The sequence below is a fragment of the Rhinolophus sinicus genome, chromosome 15 (genome assembly GCF_057876585.1).
Source record: "Rhinolophus sinicus isolate RSI-liver-muscle chromosome 15, RSI-T2T, whole genome shotgun sequence".
Classification (NCBI taxonomy): Eukaryota; Metazoa; Chordata; class Mammalia; order Chiroptera; family Rhinolophidae; genus Rhinolophus; species Rhinolophus sinicus.
Window position 1 is genome coordinate 61,955,631 of NC_142515.1, and position 15,097 is coordinate 61,970,727.

A 15,097-nucleotide genomic window follows, 5' to 3' on the forward strand; every position below is an offset into this window, starting at 1 on the left:
AGATAGGGAATCATACCACTATGTTCTCGTTGGTGGCCGGGCGAGACACATGAAATAGGACCCACACGATCCACAATCTGCCGTCTGCTTTTCTGCCTGCCAACCAGCCAACCAGCCAACCAACCAACCAACCAACACAGTCACAGCAGTTACATCAGCAGCCAATTGGCCACTGGCCACAGCCAACAACCACCCAAGCCAACAACCCCGCATGTGAGGCCAAGAGCCTGGAAACTGTTCTCTGGGACTCTGTCCCCACACTCCACCCCTGCAGGGTCTCGCTTCACAATCTACGAGACAAGCGTCTTCCACGAGGGGCCCTGTGTCAGGAACCCAGCTCACGAAAAAAGAAAGGTCCCAGTCCAGTTCAGGTAATATCCCAGGGGGTGTCCCTCGATGTCCACCTACTTTCTGGGCACAGCCAGGGTTTCTCATAAACAAGACTGCAGTCTGTGCCAGTGTCAACTAGGGCCAAAACCCTCTGCACATTAGAAGGGAACCAATGTATGGACGTTTCCACATGGGGCCTCCAGTCCCTGCTCATCCCCTCTGAACGGGTACCTTGGCCCTACCCTTAATCAAGCTGAAAGGAGTCAGCCTCAAGTGGCCGCATGAAGTCCTGGAGGGACATGGGTCGCGCTTTCCCGGACTTATCCTTTCGGATTTGCTGGAATTGCTGTTTCGGACGCAACTCTTTCCAAAGTTCCAACAAGAGTGCGTTGGGTTGTGGGTCTATTTTTTCCCCGATCAACCCCTGCTGCCACGAGATTACGTCACATCTGCGTGTGTGTTACTCTCTGAGGCCTGCGACCTTGCTCCCTTACTTTTGATTTGGGCTTCCATGTCTTGACTTCTCGGACCTCCTGTCTTAACTTCCTTTGCCATTGGCTTTCAACATCCCCTAGGGTGGCCATAACGATGGTAATTTCATGGATCCGCCGCCCCACATAGGGCCTAAGAATGGCAACCAAGGATCCAAAAGCACTCGCAGGTGCAGTATCCAAAACCAGATCTCTCATGCTGGTTGTAAAATGCTCGCCATCTGGCTCCTGCATATTAGGGTTGAACATAGCATGTCTCATACCCACTCACGGATGATTTGAGTAAGCTCAGTATACGATCGCCATTTACTCACAGTGTCTGGCAGCTCGCCAGCCTGTCCCCATACTGTGCTTACAGCAGCAGTGAGCCACTCCATTCGAGTGTGGTTGTCCTGGTCTTGGGCCAACCTATGGCAATTCTGTAACCTTTGTCGCAGGGACGGATGCACCGTCACGAAGGCTAGCTTTTCCATTTCACCTGGGGAGCAGAGAATGCTGTCTGCCCCCTCATCCTATAAACGTAGTAGCCAAGCCAAGATTGGCTCTCCAGGGTGCTGTCGGTACCACCTCCCCAGCTCCTGCAGCTCAGTGGGAGTGTAAGGAGTGTAGGTTGTGAACTTGGTCAGCTGGGTTACCGGCAGCAATGCCACTGGGGCCCAAAGGTTGCTCATGCTTTACCTTTTGCTTCAAGATGGGCCAGATGTGGGGATTGAGAGCTACATTGTCTCCACTCATGTCGTCCAGAGTCTCCACTGAGGGGCTCATCTAACAGGAGGACCCGATCTTCTAGCGCCTCCCACTGGGACACCTGGTCCTGCACCTGTGCTATTCCAGCAAGCGCTCTCTCCGAGTTATGATGCACTGTGGTGAGAACCAATTTCAACCGACGGTCCCGAGCTTCCAGCGCCTCCCCACCGGGGCTGCTGGTCCTGCACCTGAACTATTTCATTAAGCGCATCCTCCATGTTATGATGCAACGTGGTGAGGTACATCCAGCCCACACGGCCAGCTGTACCCTTCACCTCCCCTGCCAACCGCTCAGCCAGAACCTGCAGGGCCCTCTCCACGCTGTCCGGAGAGCCGTCCATGTCCTCCCACCCCTCCTTGGGGGTCCAACTCCTGAGAACAGTGGCCACCGGACACCACAAACTGGGGGGAGGGGGGGTCCACATGTCCTCCTGCCCAGAGTCAGACGCCATTTCTACCTGGCCGGAATCCTGCTCCCCGTGCCAGGCATCCAATTGGGTGGAGGCCTCGGTGCAAGATGTCCGCAACCCTCAGAACCTACAGCAGCAGCAGATTACCAAAAGGAAGGCAACGCCTTCTATGGCCAAGAGGGTGGTGTGCCATCTGGAGGCTCGAGTCCCCCCGGGCAGACCGTGCTTCCCCTTCCTGGTGCAGCTCCTCACGGGCCTCCTGAAACTGAGCTTTCATACATATAAACTGCTCCATTACATTATGGAGAGTTTTGGCTGACACCAGACCCTGCCCATTGTGCCATGTGTTATGCAGGGTGTCATACGGGGTCTCAGCTCCCGCTCCCCACATAAGAACACAGATATGGTGAGGCCAAAAAGGAACACCCACGGAGCCATAGATAAGGGAGTCATACCACTATATTCTCATTGGTGGCTGGGCGAGACACACACAGTAAGATCCACACGATCCGCAATCCGCTGGCCACGGTTCTGCCTGCCAACCAACCAACCATCACAGTCACGGCAGTTACATCAGCAGCCAATTGGTCAACCGGCTACAGCCAATGGCTGACCATCACCCAAGCCAGCACCCCCCATGCGAAGCTGAGAGGCTGAAAACTGCTCTCTGGGACTCTGTCCCCCAGTGACCTTAATTCTCTTTTCCTCAGGCTACACATGACTGACTGCCTTTCAGGCAGGTGCCTGGCCATGTTCAGTATAAATGCTGGCCAGAAGCCCATGATATGACTTGGTCAGAAAGATGGCTTTCCGATTTTAATTTTATTTCTAATCTATGTGTATCTTTATAATATCACCCCTCCCCTATTTTAAAAGAAGTCCTAGTGTTTTTAAACCAAAAAAGCCTGATTAAAATAGTATGCATTAGGTAACTGCGTCATAATTCACTGTGGTTGGAGTGTTTATATATGAGGTCAGACAATTAAGTTCGCAAACTCATCCTAGAAAAAGTGCTACACACCTCATTGCTGAATATCACTACGGTCACCTTCGAAGTACTTCCCTTGGGAAGATATGCACCAATGCCAGCATCTAGTCCGCCCTTCAAAGCAATTTTGGAACTTTTTTTGGAATGGCCATCAAGCTGTTGTCATATTACCCTTGATGTCCTGAATGTCATCAAAATGTCTTCCTTTCAATATTTCCTTTATCTTCAGGTAAAGAAAGAAGTCATTGGGGCCAGATCAGGTAAGTAGGGAGGGTGTTCCAATACGGTTATTTGTTTACTGGCTAAAAACTCCCTCACAGACAGTGCTGTGTGAGCTGGTGCATTGTTGTGATGCAAGAGCCATGAATTGTTGGGGAAAAGTTCAGGTCGTTCAACTTTTTCATGCAGCCTTTTTAGCACTTCCAAATAGTAAACTTGGTTAATTGTTTGTCCAGTTGGTACAAATTCATAATGAATTATCCCTCTGATATCAAAAAAGGTTAACAGCATCCGTGCAACAAGTTCGTGAACTTAATTGTCAGACCTTGTATATGTTTCTGTGGGGGACAGAGGAGGAGACAGGAGAAGAAAAGGCAGGAGATCAGGGGGTAGCTCAACAGATGGTGTGCCTCTTTATAGGACCAATTTATTGATTTTACTGATGTCCTCTATTGTATATTTATTCTTTGCGATTTTTTTTAATTGAAGTTTATTGGGGTGACAATTGTTAGTAAAGTTACATAGATTTCAGGTGTACAATTCTGTAATACATCATCTGTATATCACATTGTGTGTTCACCACCCAGAGTCAGTTCTCCTTCCATCACCATATATTTGATCCCCCTTACCCTCATCTCCCCCCCCCCCCAACCCCCTTACCCTCTGGTAACCACTAAACTATTGTCTGTGTCTATGAGTTTTTGTTTCTCATTTGTTTGTCTTGTTCTTTTGTTGTTTTCAGTTTTATATCCCACATATCAGTGAAATCATAGGGTTCTCTACTTTTTCTGTCTGACTTATTTCGCTTAGCATCATACTCTCAAGATCCATCCATGTTGTTGCAAATGGTACTATTTCATCATTTCTTATGGCCAAATAATATTCCATTCTTTGCAATTTTTGAATCTGGAGATGGGGATCTTTCATATGTTCTAGAACACTTTCAACTGTTGCCTCTTCAGATCCTGTCTCTACCCCATTCTATCCTCCTTCACTTTATCTTCGTTTCTTACCTACTCTTTTTGTTTTCTGACTTTCCCTTTTTCTGTTCCTCATTCTATAGGTGCCTAGGGTCAGCTAATGCCACCTTCATCCAAGGTTTGCAATTCTCAGCCTTGGTTATAGGACTGCAGGGACTGGTTTAATTTTGATGGCTGTTACCCCGAGGGTGTTGTCCTTTAGGGTTACAGGTTGTTGTGGGGATACCCTCTTTTTAGACTCATCATTTTATGTGTGTCCTGTGCTTTGAACTGTGTTCCACATATCCCATAAGTCCATCAAACAAAAACTTACTGTCATGCAGGGTGTCATGCAGGGTCTCTGGTCCCACTCCCCACATAAGAACGCAGGACATGGTGAGGCCAAAAAGGAACACCCACGGCGCCATAGATAGGGGAGTCATACCACTATATTCTCGTTGGCGGCTGGGTTGGAGACACAGGAAGCAGGAGCCACACGATCTGCAATCCGCCATCCACTTCTCTGCCAACCAACCTCACTTGCTGTCCCTGCTACTCCCATGGCCTCTGGTCAACAGGCCCGTGTGAGCTGAGTTCCCTTTAATCCTAAAATCTTCTGGGCCCAGTGGTTCCTGCACTGTGCTGGCAGGCTGGGGACCCCGAGGCAGTTTTCCCGGAATGCAGTCTGGGCATGTCATCGGCTGTTTTTCCCCTACCACACTGATGGAGTTAGGTACAGGTTTTGCCAAAAGTCTTGTAGTTCCCTGGACCATGACTTGGGGAAAGGAAGCATAATTATCTTTTATTCTGCGTCCTCCCGCACAAACATACTGGAGAGTTTCCTTACCTCAAGACAGCCCCAGATGGACAGGTGGTAACAATTCTGAACTTATATCTAAGCTATCTTCTAACTTTCTCTACACTCTTCCCTCAGGTTTTACATGTCTTCTCAGTTGTTGGAGAATTGCACTTAGGTCATCACCTTTCTCTACGTGCTATAGGTTTTAGTGTTAACTCGCCAGCAACGTTTTCTTGCTTTGTGTTATGTACGGTTTCCTGGGGCTGAGAGCGCAGAGAGCTTGACAACTCATGATTACATGAAGAGTTTATTAAGGGAACTTACAGATGAGGCACCTGGTGGGCGGGGGCAAGACAACATGGATGTCCTCTGCGCCATGTGGCAGGTGCTAAAGAGTTATATAGGACAGGGCAGGCTGGATGGGGGCACTGGGGCATGTCCTGCCCTAGGGAAGGAGAAAATGCCTTACGTGTTTGCTGGGGGAAGGGCATGGGCCTGTTCTAGGAACCAGCGCACCTGGGGCAGAGGGCGGGATCCATCAGTCTCTGAGGGGATTTATGGGAAGCAGGCTGGGTTCTGGCCCAGTCCAGCTACAGGGTCAGATCTTTCCTCCACACTTTGGTTTGCGATGTTGAAAGCCATGGTTTTAGAATTTAAAAATCTTTTTACTCTTAAATCCTTAGATACTGCAATTGAAATTCTTAGTTTTCAAGAATTATGATTTTGATGGACCTATATATAGGAACCGAAACTACAAACTCTTAGGAAAAAACGTACGTGTAAATATTCATAATTTTAGAATAAGCAGTGGTTTCTTAAATATGACAACAAACACACAAATAACCAAAGAAAAAATTTATAAATCAGACTTCATCAAAATTAAAAACTTGTGTGGATCAAAGGACACTATGAAGATAGTGAGATATCCAAGTAGCAATATCTTTTCATAGAGAGTAAACGGGTCTAGAATTCAGGATAGAATTCTTAGCTAGAGATATAAATTTTGTTATCAGTGAACAGGTAACATAAATACAGCAAAGATGGGATGGATGTGACAAGAGCAAAGAAAGGAGCCCTGGGGCTGGGTGTTGTCAGCATTTAAGAGCTGAGCAGAGAAAGGAAGGAAAGATCTGCCTGTTAAAAGAAGAGCATGAATTACCATAGACGCTTCCTCCACTTGATTTTAAGCTTTTGAGAGCTGTGTCTGTGTCAGGTTAATTATTTTATCTCCTGTTCTTGTCACAAAGTCGATTTTCAGTAAATGTTAAATGAAGACTGAGAAGTTTTAAGAAAGAGTGGTCAGCAGTGTCAAATGTAGCAGATCAACAATATAAGGACAGAGCAAGTAACTAGCTGATGGATCGTCTTCTATAGAATAGTTTCAGTGGCGTCTCCAAAGTAGAGCTAAATGGTAGGTTGCTGAGGGCTGAAGAGTGAATATTTATGAGAGAGTGGAAACAGGAAGTGAAGACATTCTTTTCAAAAAGCTTGGTTATGAAAAAAGGTAGGGTAATAGGTATAAAGGTCGTGTTGCATCAAGATGAGAAAGACTTCAGCATGTTTATATGCTAAATGGAAAAGGTCAGTAGAAAGGGAGAAGCTGAAGGTATAGGAAAAAGGTAGGTATGTGAGACTACAAGTAATGTTGTCCTTCTGAGTAGAGAGAATGGAGTGAAGATACTGAGTTTGAGTAGGGATAGGAATATAGTTTCCACTGAAGTAGGAATAATGGAAGAAGGGATGGTGCAGATGGAGAATAATGTTTGGGTGGTAGGTAAGGAATTTGGGCCATCAATACACTTGGTGTGTTTTCAGTGAAGTGGCGGGGGTGGGGGTGGGGTGAGGTGGATAGGGGATAATATTATCAGCTGAGATGATAGGGGAAGAAGCTGGTGATTGTAAGGGAGAATTTGAGGAAAAAGGGAGAATTTTGAGAAGGTCATTGAGGGAAATCAGAGGACTAACTGAATGGGATTACTTAGAAGAAGGATCATAATGCGTTTTTCATGGCTCTGGTGTATATAGTTGTGTGATGATTTTCCCCCTCTCTTAGGCCTCACCAGCCTGAATGTCTAAGCAAACAAATTGAACATTTGGATTGATCTCGGTTTAGGTTTTACAGTCCAGTGTGGCAGAAAGGGTCAGAAGGCAAGAGATTCCAAGTAGTGAGAGTGTTTGAGGTGATGGGCCATTGAGTCTAGGCTGAATAGGGAGCAAATGAAACCAGAAAGTAGCTGCCGTAATATGAAGTGGTCAAGATGGATATTGGAATTTAAGATTAAGTAGGAGGAATGGTTGCTGGTTCTGACTGAATGCAACATATGGGTATCTAATGGGTTTCTGAAGTGGAGAGAAAGTGAAGGTTATTGGAGTTGAGGAGATAAGAGACTGTAAAGCTAAGGATTACAGGAGTCAGTTACACTGAATTGAGTTGCTCAGAATGGTGGCAGAGCAAAGGGTGGAGAGATTCTGAACCAGGTTCAAAAGTCTTTAGTGAATGTGGAAAAGTGACCAAGAGGTTATAGATAACAGAAATAAGAAGAGATAGGTAGTAACACATGACATATACCTCAACAGAGGTACTTTTATTTGAGGGTACAGAACACATGGTGAATGAGGAATTACTCCCATGCTGTGTGTTTGCTGAGTGAAAGAATAGTTTGCACTCAGTTATCAGGTTAGACAAGATAATTGCTAGAGTGTTACTTAAATTGGCTCAGGGTCTAGGGTATTCATTCACCATGGAACAACGTGAAGGGTTATCAGGAAATACAGCTGTCGGAGGATGTGTGGTGGTCTATGAGGGTAGAGGACACAGAGATCTCATCTCTAGGAGATCAAAGTGCAGCAGAAAAGGGGAATTAATTAGAGGGCTTAATTATTGGAAGGGTTTACATTTCCGATGATTGTGGTGATGATGAAGAACATGGTGGTCTTAGCTGATTTCAAAATTTTTATTAATTTTGCGGGGAAAATGTGTTTATGTTGACAGACTGAGATATTGCCTATGCACAAAGCTGGATGACTTGATTGCTTTCAGGTCTACTCAGCAACATTTAGCAATCTGTGGCCTTTGCTCAGCAGGTCATAAAGAATCCTAGCTTGGGGCTGTTTTCTTCTTTGGCAAAGCTTAGGGTAAGGAGGAAGGCAGGGGTGGAAGTGATTGGAGCTCACTTGATCTTTTGGCCTTGACAAACTTTTCTCTAAGGGGTGGGTAGATGGGGAGAGATAACCAACCCTGAGTCCAGATTGGGGTGCGGCCTTTGGAACGCTTGACACCAGGATGAGAGAGAATGTAAAATGTTCCGAGCCCCAAAAGGAGGGAATAGCAATATGAATGATTCAAGATCTCTTTCAAGGCATGTAAATTTAATAATATTGCAACAATATTTAAGTCATAAAGTATAGCCCCACATGCTACATAATAAACATTTATTTTTAAGAGTTAGAAAATGCGTCAATTCAGAAAGTTGCAAAATAATACTCTAAAAGTTTTACCTCTCTCTAAAAGCCTATCTTAAAACCAAAGGTTATATGACATTAAATTTTTGCATATTTAAAATGTACTTTCAGATTTCCTCAGGTCATAGAATACTTAGAATCATGATGCATGGTGTTTTTGCAGAACACTAAGAAATATTGATATATAGGATTTCACTATACAAACTAAGAACAATGTTGCTAGCAGAAAATATGACTGCATTATATGTTTAACCATCTCTGTCTCTCAAAATAATAAATAACTTTAGAAAGAAAGCACATTTCCCAATTTTCCCATCTTTTAACCACTAGGCCAATTTACATTGTTTCTTTTATTATCTCTTAGAACTTTAACTCAAAGGCAAGTGATAGCAAGTAAGAAGTAAGGAAAAATTGGGGGAGAAAATTCTACCTTTTTTTTGTGTGTGTGTAGTTTTTAAAACTTATTTTAACAGTATGACATGCTCCAAGTTTTCCAAGTAAGAAAACTTGGAAAATATAGAAGAGTAGGAAGAAGAGTGACCTATGGCTCAAATCAAGCACAGTTGACATTTTGGTGTATGTCTTTCTAGATTTAGTTTTTATCTTAAATTTTGATTATTTGGTGTTTGTTGGTTTGTTTATTTTAGATAGTTATCCTTATACTGTAAACAAATTTATAATCTGCTTTTTCACATAGCATTATTCATAATCTTTGAAGCATCATTTGTAACGACTATACAGTACAACTCATGTACCACTCATTATTTAATCCTTCCCCTAAAATTAGACTTTTTGAGTATTTCTAATTTTCCACAAATTAAGCAATGTTGCAATATGTATTTCTGCATTAAGTTTTATCTTGTATTCTTATTTACTCCCCTAATATAGATTCTTGGAAATGGATTTGTTTGATGAAAGAATATAAGCATTTCTGAAAATCCTGACACGTGTTGCTTAGAAAAAATTTTAAATGGAAGGGTAGCATAATTGGCACTTAAAATAATGACTGTAAATTTCACAAATGGGCACAACCAAATGAAGAAAACGCCATCATTTGAATATTGACTTCAAGTCTATACAGTGGATATGAGACATAGATGAATGGCTATATCTTGATAATGGAAAATGTTCTTGTCCTTGTTTAGTTGATTCCAGGTGGATGATGACTGAATAGGTGGCACACAGTGTCTGGGATAATTGAATGACTGCTCTCATAAGGCAGACGATTGCTCCATTCCACTACACGTACATGTTCCAGGCACTGATCCATGTGCTGGAATCTGTGAGGAGACGTTACTGGATGCAACATTACAGCCAAATGGAAGAGATGCATAGGGGAAGGTGTGGGGCAAGGGCCTGGAAGCTCCACGCCCTCTCCAACGTGCCGCCCTTCCAGCACCTCCCGGTGTTCACCAGGTGGGAAGCACTAACCTTGTTCGTTTGAAAACAGATTTTATTTTGGTAATGGAGTTCTCTGCCTTTTTTTTTTTTTTTTTTTTTAAAGACATTAACTAGTCTTGAGGCATGGTCTGTGAAAAAATGGTTCCATCATGTAAGTTTGGGAAACTGCATACTATATCTCTTCCCACCGTGGTGGTTCACGATGAACATTAACTTTTGTCAGCTTAATAAAGGCTCAGGGAAGTGATATTAGTATGAATCATTTAACATTTATTGAGCACGTATTGTTTTAAAACTGTCCTAACAACCCATGTGTATTAATCTTCCTAATCTTTACAACGACTCCATCTTCTACAATTACCTCCTTTTTCCCCCCCCCCCCCGCATGAGAAAACTGAGGCCCAGACTGTAAAACAACATGCCCAAAGTCACGTGGTGAGGCTGGCAAGTGGAATAACCAGGATGCAAACCCAGTAGACGGGATCTGGGAGGCTTTCAAGTAGTGGATTGTTCTTACTAGTGTTTACCAGGAAAGAAACTGGTTTAGTGTTAAGTCCAGCATTTGTCAGACTTGTTTGATTATGGAAACTCATTATCTCTGGGAGATGCCGCTTTGAGCCAGCCTACACTGCTCATCTACAGTCTTTTCAATGTCATTGTTTTAGAATGGAACTAGGTGTTTTTTGTTTTTCTTAACTTTGTTCTCTGTTGATAATATTAAATGTTATATTTATTTATTTGTTACTTTTTTCTACTTGAAAGCCTAGTATTTTCACCTCAAGGCATTTTATTTTCTCTTTCACAATGACCTTCCCAGGAATTTTTAGAAGGTCAATATCACCCTATAGTACTTTTATGGTACTAAACCAGTTTATAATCCAAACCACTATTTTACTCCACTTTCTCTGCTCTAATATTAGATCATAATTTTTTAGAAATAAAAGTGTCTTTAAAAGTCAAGAAACTGACAATTGTTTAGTGCTGTGGAGCGTTATAATAATTGACATCTGAGTTTGAACCTTGGCTCTGCCTCTCTATTAGGTATGTGACCTTAGAAATGTTACTTCGTTTTTCAAATCTTCTGTTTCTTCCTCTAAAAGACAACGTTAATGTCTTGCAGGGTGGCTATGAGAATTAAATGAGAAAATAAATTCGTGTGTGTCTGGCACATAAAGGCTCTCAGTAAATCTTAATTATGATTTTTCCCCCTAAGGAGGTTGTCTAAATTCTATACCATGAATGAATTATGAAAATAGTTGGAAAAGAAAGATCAATTGTAAATTTGACCGGTCTCAGTGTTACGCTGACATCAGCTACATTTGTGATAAAGTGAGGTTGTCAGGATACAGGTTGTATGGGAGTTAAAACCAGTTTCCTTCCCGCGTTCCAGCTGACATTATAAGCAAGACCTGACTTGGCAAACATAGACCTGTTTATTAGATCACTTATTATTAATGTTAAACTAGCTTTGGTGCTGACTTCTCCTGTTCTTTTTGAAATTTCACTGTTGTCATTTAAAATCTGACAGACGTTCTAAAGCTTCATAGAATGCTTAATGGTTTAAATCATCCTCCAGAACATGTGAAGTGTATTTTCCAAAGTGGTCTTCTCTGTCTGGCAATATGTTCACAGTCATGCATGTTGGACAGAATTGCTTATATTTGCACATTTACTGCTGGAGGGTTGTTTGGTTTTCATGGCAGTCAACTTCTGGGGTTTATGGGCAATACTTAGCATATATAACCAAAGCATGAATAATCATTGAAAACAAAGCTATTAAAAGAAAATCTATGGGGATTTTTCAATTTCACAATGGTTTACTCCCTAAGCAAAAAGAAAATGGGTTTGGTTTGAGGGGTATTTAGAGATCTCTAATATTCTATTCTAAGTGCCTCTTAGCCCTGTTACATAGTAAGCATTCAATAAATATTATCGATGGACTGAATTTGATTTCTGATCCTACCTTTGTGTCTTACAATTTCTGTAATCTTGAACCTTCTTGACTCTTCTAAGCTTCAGTTTCCTCTTATATAAAAAAGGAGGTACCAATATTTACTTCCCATGATTGTTGTAACAATTAAGCCTTCATGCATTTAAGATAGCCAGCACAGCACGGGGTACATAGTAGGCACACAATGCATTGTGTGTTTCCCCAGACACCTCACTTCACTCCTCAGTAATTTTTCTTTCTCATTCCCTAAACATTTAGAAGCTCTATTCAAGAGAAAATATGAATGTTTGCCAGTTAAACTGAAAATATGTTCCTCTGTAGCCCACACTTGGAATGCAAAAATGATTGTATGTCTGACAGACCTCAGCTTGAATCCTGGCTTTGTGGTGTACTAGGGTTGTGACCTTAGGCGGGTTATTTAACCTGTATAACGTGTCGTGAGCCTGAAGTGAGGAATAATATGTGTAAAACACCTAGTTCACTGTCTGGTTTGTGCAGGCCCCAAATAGATGTTATTATTTTAAATGGAAACTTATTTAATCTGATAATTTACATAATTTCATGTATATTGGGAGCCTACTCTAAGCAAACCCTGTTAAGAGCAGGCAGGAAGATTGTGAATGAACATTGGGTATATAATTATGTAGGTGACTGAATTTGGTCTTGCCTAGACTCAGGTTCAGCAGAAGTCATATTTTCTATTGTGTTTGAAGTGAAATAAACTAATGGGCTGTTATTTCACGTGGTGTGGCTTTTTTTTGGTTTGGTTTGGTTTTGATGTTGCCTTTCTCTATTGAATATCAAAATTTTTTTTAAAAAAGAATGTCAGAGAGGTTCATGAGTGCTAAAGCAGACTAGGAAAATTTTGCTATCTAAAAAGTTTTGCATCTTTTGCTGATCTTGTTCATTAGAAATAAGTATGTTCCTCTCTCTCTTTTAAAAAATGTACATATACATGTATTTTTAAATTTTATTGGGGAATATTGGGGAACAGTGTGTCTCTCCAGGGCTCATCAGCTCCAAGTCATTGTCCCTCAATCTAGTTGTGGTGGGGGCGCAGCTCAGCTCCAAGTCCAGTTGCAGGTTTTTTACCCCAGTCTTTAGTTGCAGGGGGCGCAGCCCACCATCCCATGCGGGAATTGAACCAGCAACCTTGTTGTTGAGCACCAACTGAGCCATCTGGCTGCCCCCGTATGTTCCTCTATTGTACTAAAATTCAAGATATGATATTGGTAAACCAAATTTAATAAAATATTCTGCCCGTTTTAAAATTTACATGAATTGTTTAGATGTTATGTAAAATTGACTCCTGCCCTGGCAGACTAAGCATTGCAAAACTGGTGCTAAGAGTTTTAGGAGGATTCCTAGCAAATAGAAAATCTTAAGGATGGCATTGGACATTATAGAAAAACGTTTAATTTTGAAAATGTTTATAACGTCCTTATCAAATAAACAGTAAGGCTTTCTTAAAGAGGTGCCAAAATAATTAACATTTATTTTGGAAGTTAACTTTCTCTGATAAGATGCTAACATCTATTTTTTGTATGTAGGGTTTCATTAATTAAAATATAATTCGTATAAAAGTTTCAGTAGTGTTAAGTATAGTCACAATGTATGTAACCATTACCATTATCTAGTTCCAGAACTTTTTCATCACTCCCAAAGGAAACCCCTTACCCATGAAGCAGTTACTTCACATTTCCCTCTTCCCCTAGCCCCTAGAAGCCACTATCTGCTTATTTCTCTATGGATTTGCCTATTCTGAGTATTTCAGATACGTGGAATCATATGATATATAGTCTTCTGTATCTGGTTTCTTTCAGTTAGCATGTTTTCAAAGTTTATGTTATGATGTATATCAGTACTTCATTTTTTATGGCTGAATAATATTTCATTGTAAGGATACATCACATTTTGTTTATCCATTCATCAGTTGATGGATGTTTAGGTTATTTCCATCTTTTGGTTATTTTGAATGATGCTATTCTGAACATTTGGGTACAAGTTTTTTGGTGGACATATGTTTTCAGTTTTCCCAGGTATATACCTGGGATGGAATTACCGTGTTTCCCCAAAAATAAGACCTAGCTGGACCATCAGCTGTAATGCGTCTTTTGGAACAAAAATTAATATAAGACCCGGTATTATATTATATTATATTATATATATTATATTATATTATATTATATTATATTATATTATATTATATTATATTATATTATATTATATTATACCTGGTCTTGTATTAAACTAAGACCGGGTCTTATATTAGTTTTTGCTACAAAAGATGCATTAGAGCTGATGGTCCGGGTAGGTCTTATTTTTGGGAAAACACGGTAATAGGTCACATGGTAACTTTATGTTTAACTGTTTTTTTTAAATTAAAATTTATTGGGGTGACAGTGTTAGTAAAGTTACATAGATTTCAGGTGTACAATTCTGTAATACACTGTCTATATCTCACATTGTGTGTTCACCGCCCACAGTTAGTTCTCTTTCCATCACCATATATTAGATCCTGTTTACCCTTTTCCAGAGCCCCCCGCCCCCCTTACCCTCTGGTAACCCCTAAACTATTGTCTATGTCTATGAGTTTTCATTCCTTCATTTGTTTGTCTTGTTCTTTAGTTTTCAGTTTTATATACCACATATCAGTGAAATCATATGGTTCTCTACTTTTTCTGTCTTGACTTATTTTGCTTAGCATTATAATCTCAACATACATCCATGTTGGCACAAATGGTCCTATTTCATCTTTTCTTACCGCCGAATAGTATTCCGTTGTGAATATATACCACAACTTCTTTATCCATTCATCTATTGAAAGACAGTTTGGTTGTTTCCATGTCTTGGCCACCATAAATAAAGCTGCAATGAACATTGGAGCACACTTGTCTTTATGTATAAATGTTTTCAGATTTTTTGAGTAGATACCCAGGAGAGCGATTGCTGGGTCATACGGTAATTCTATTTGTAATTTTTTGAGGAACCTCCACACTGCCTTCCATAGCGGCTGCACCAGTCTGCATTCCCACCAACAGTGTATGAGAGTTCTTTTTTCTCCACTGCTTCTCCAACACTTGTTACTATTTGTCTTGTTGATGATAGCCATTCTGACTGGGGTGAGGTGATATCTCATTGTAGTTTTGATTTGCATTTCTCTGATGATTAGTGATGTTGAGCATTTTTTCATATGTCTATTTGCCATTTGTATGTCCTCTTTGGAGAAATGTCTCTTCAGGTCCTCTGCCCAATTTTCAATTTGGTTGTTTGATTTTTGTTCTTAAGTTGTATGAGTTCCTTGTATATTTTGGATATTAGCCCCTTATCGGAGGCGCTG

At 41.2% G+C, this 15,097-nt stretch overlaps 1 protein-coding gene across 13 annotated transcripts in view; it reads left to right on the forward strand.

The window, feature by feature from the left end:
- SHLD2 (shieldin complex subunit 2) overlaps positions 1 to 15,097 on the forward strand; it is a 104,791-nt gene that overhangs the window by 11,679 nt on the left and 78,015 nt on the right. For 8 of the 13 annotated variants that reach the window (XM_074337221.2, XM_074337226.2, XM_074337227.2 and 5 more), the window contains exon 2: positions 9,551 to 9,821. The exons of the other annotated variants lie outside the window; for them this stretch is intronic. The gene's annotated coding sequence lies outside the window, so the exon portion shown is untranslated. The remainder of the gene's footprint in view (positions 1 to 9,550; positions 9,822 to 15,097) is intronic. 13 annotated transcript variants of the gene reach the window in all.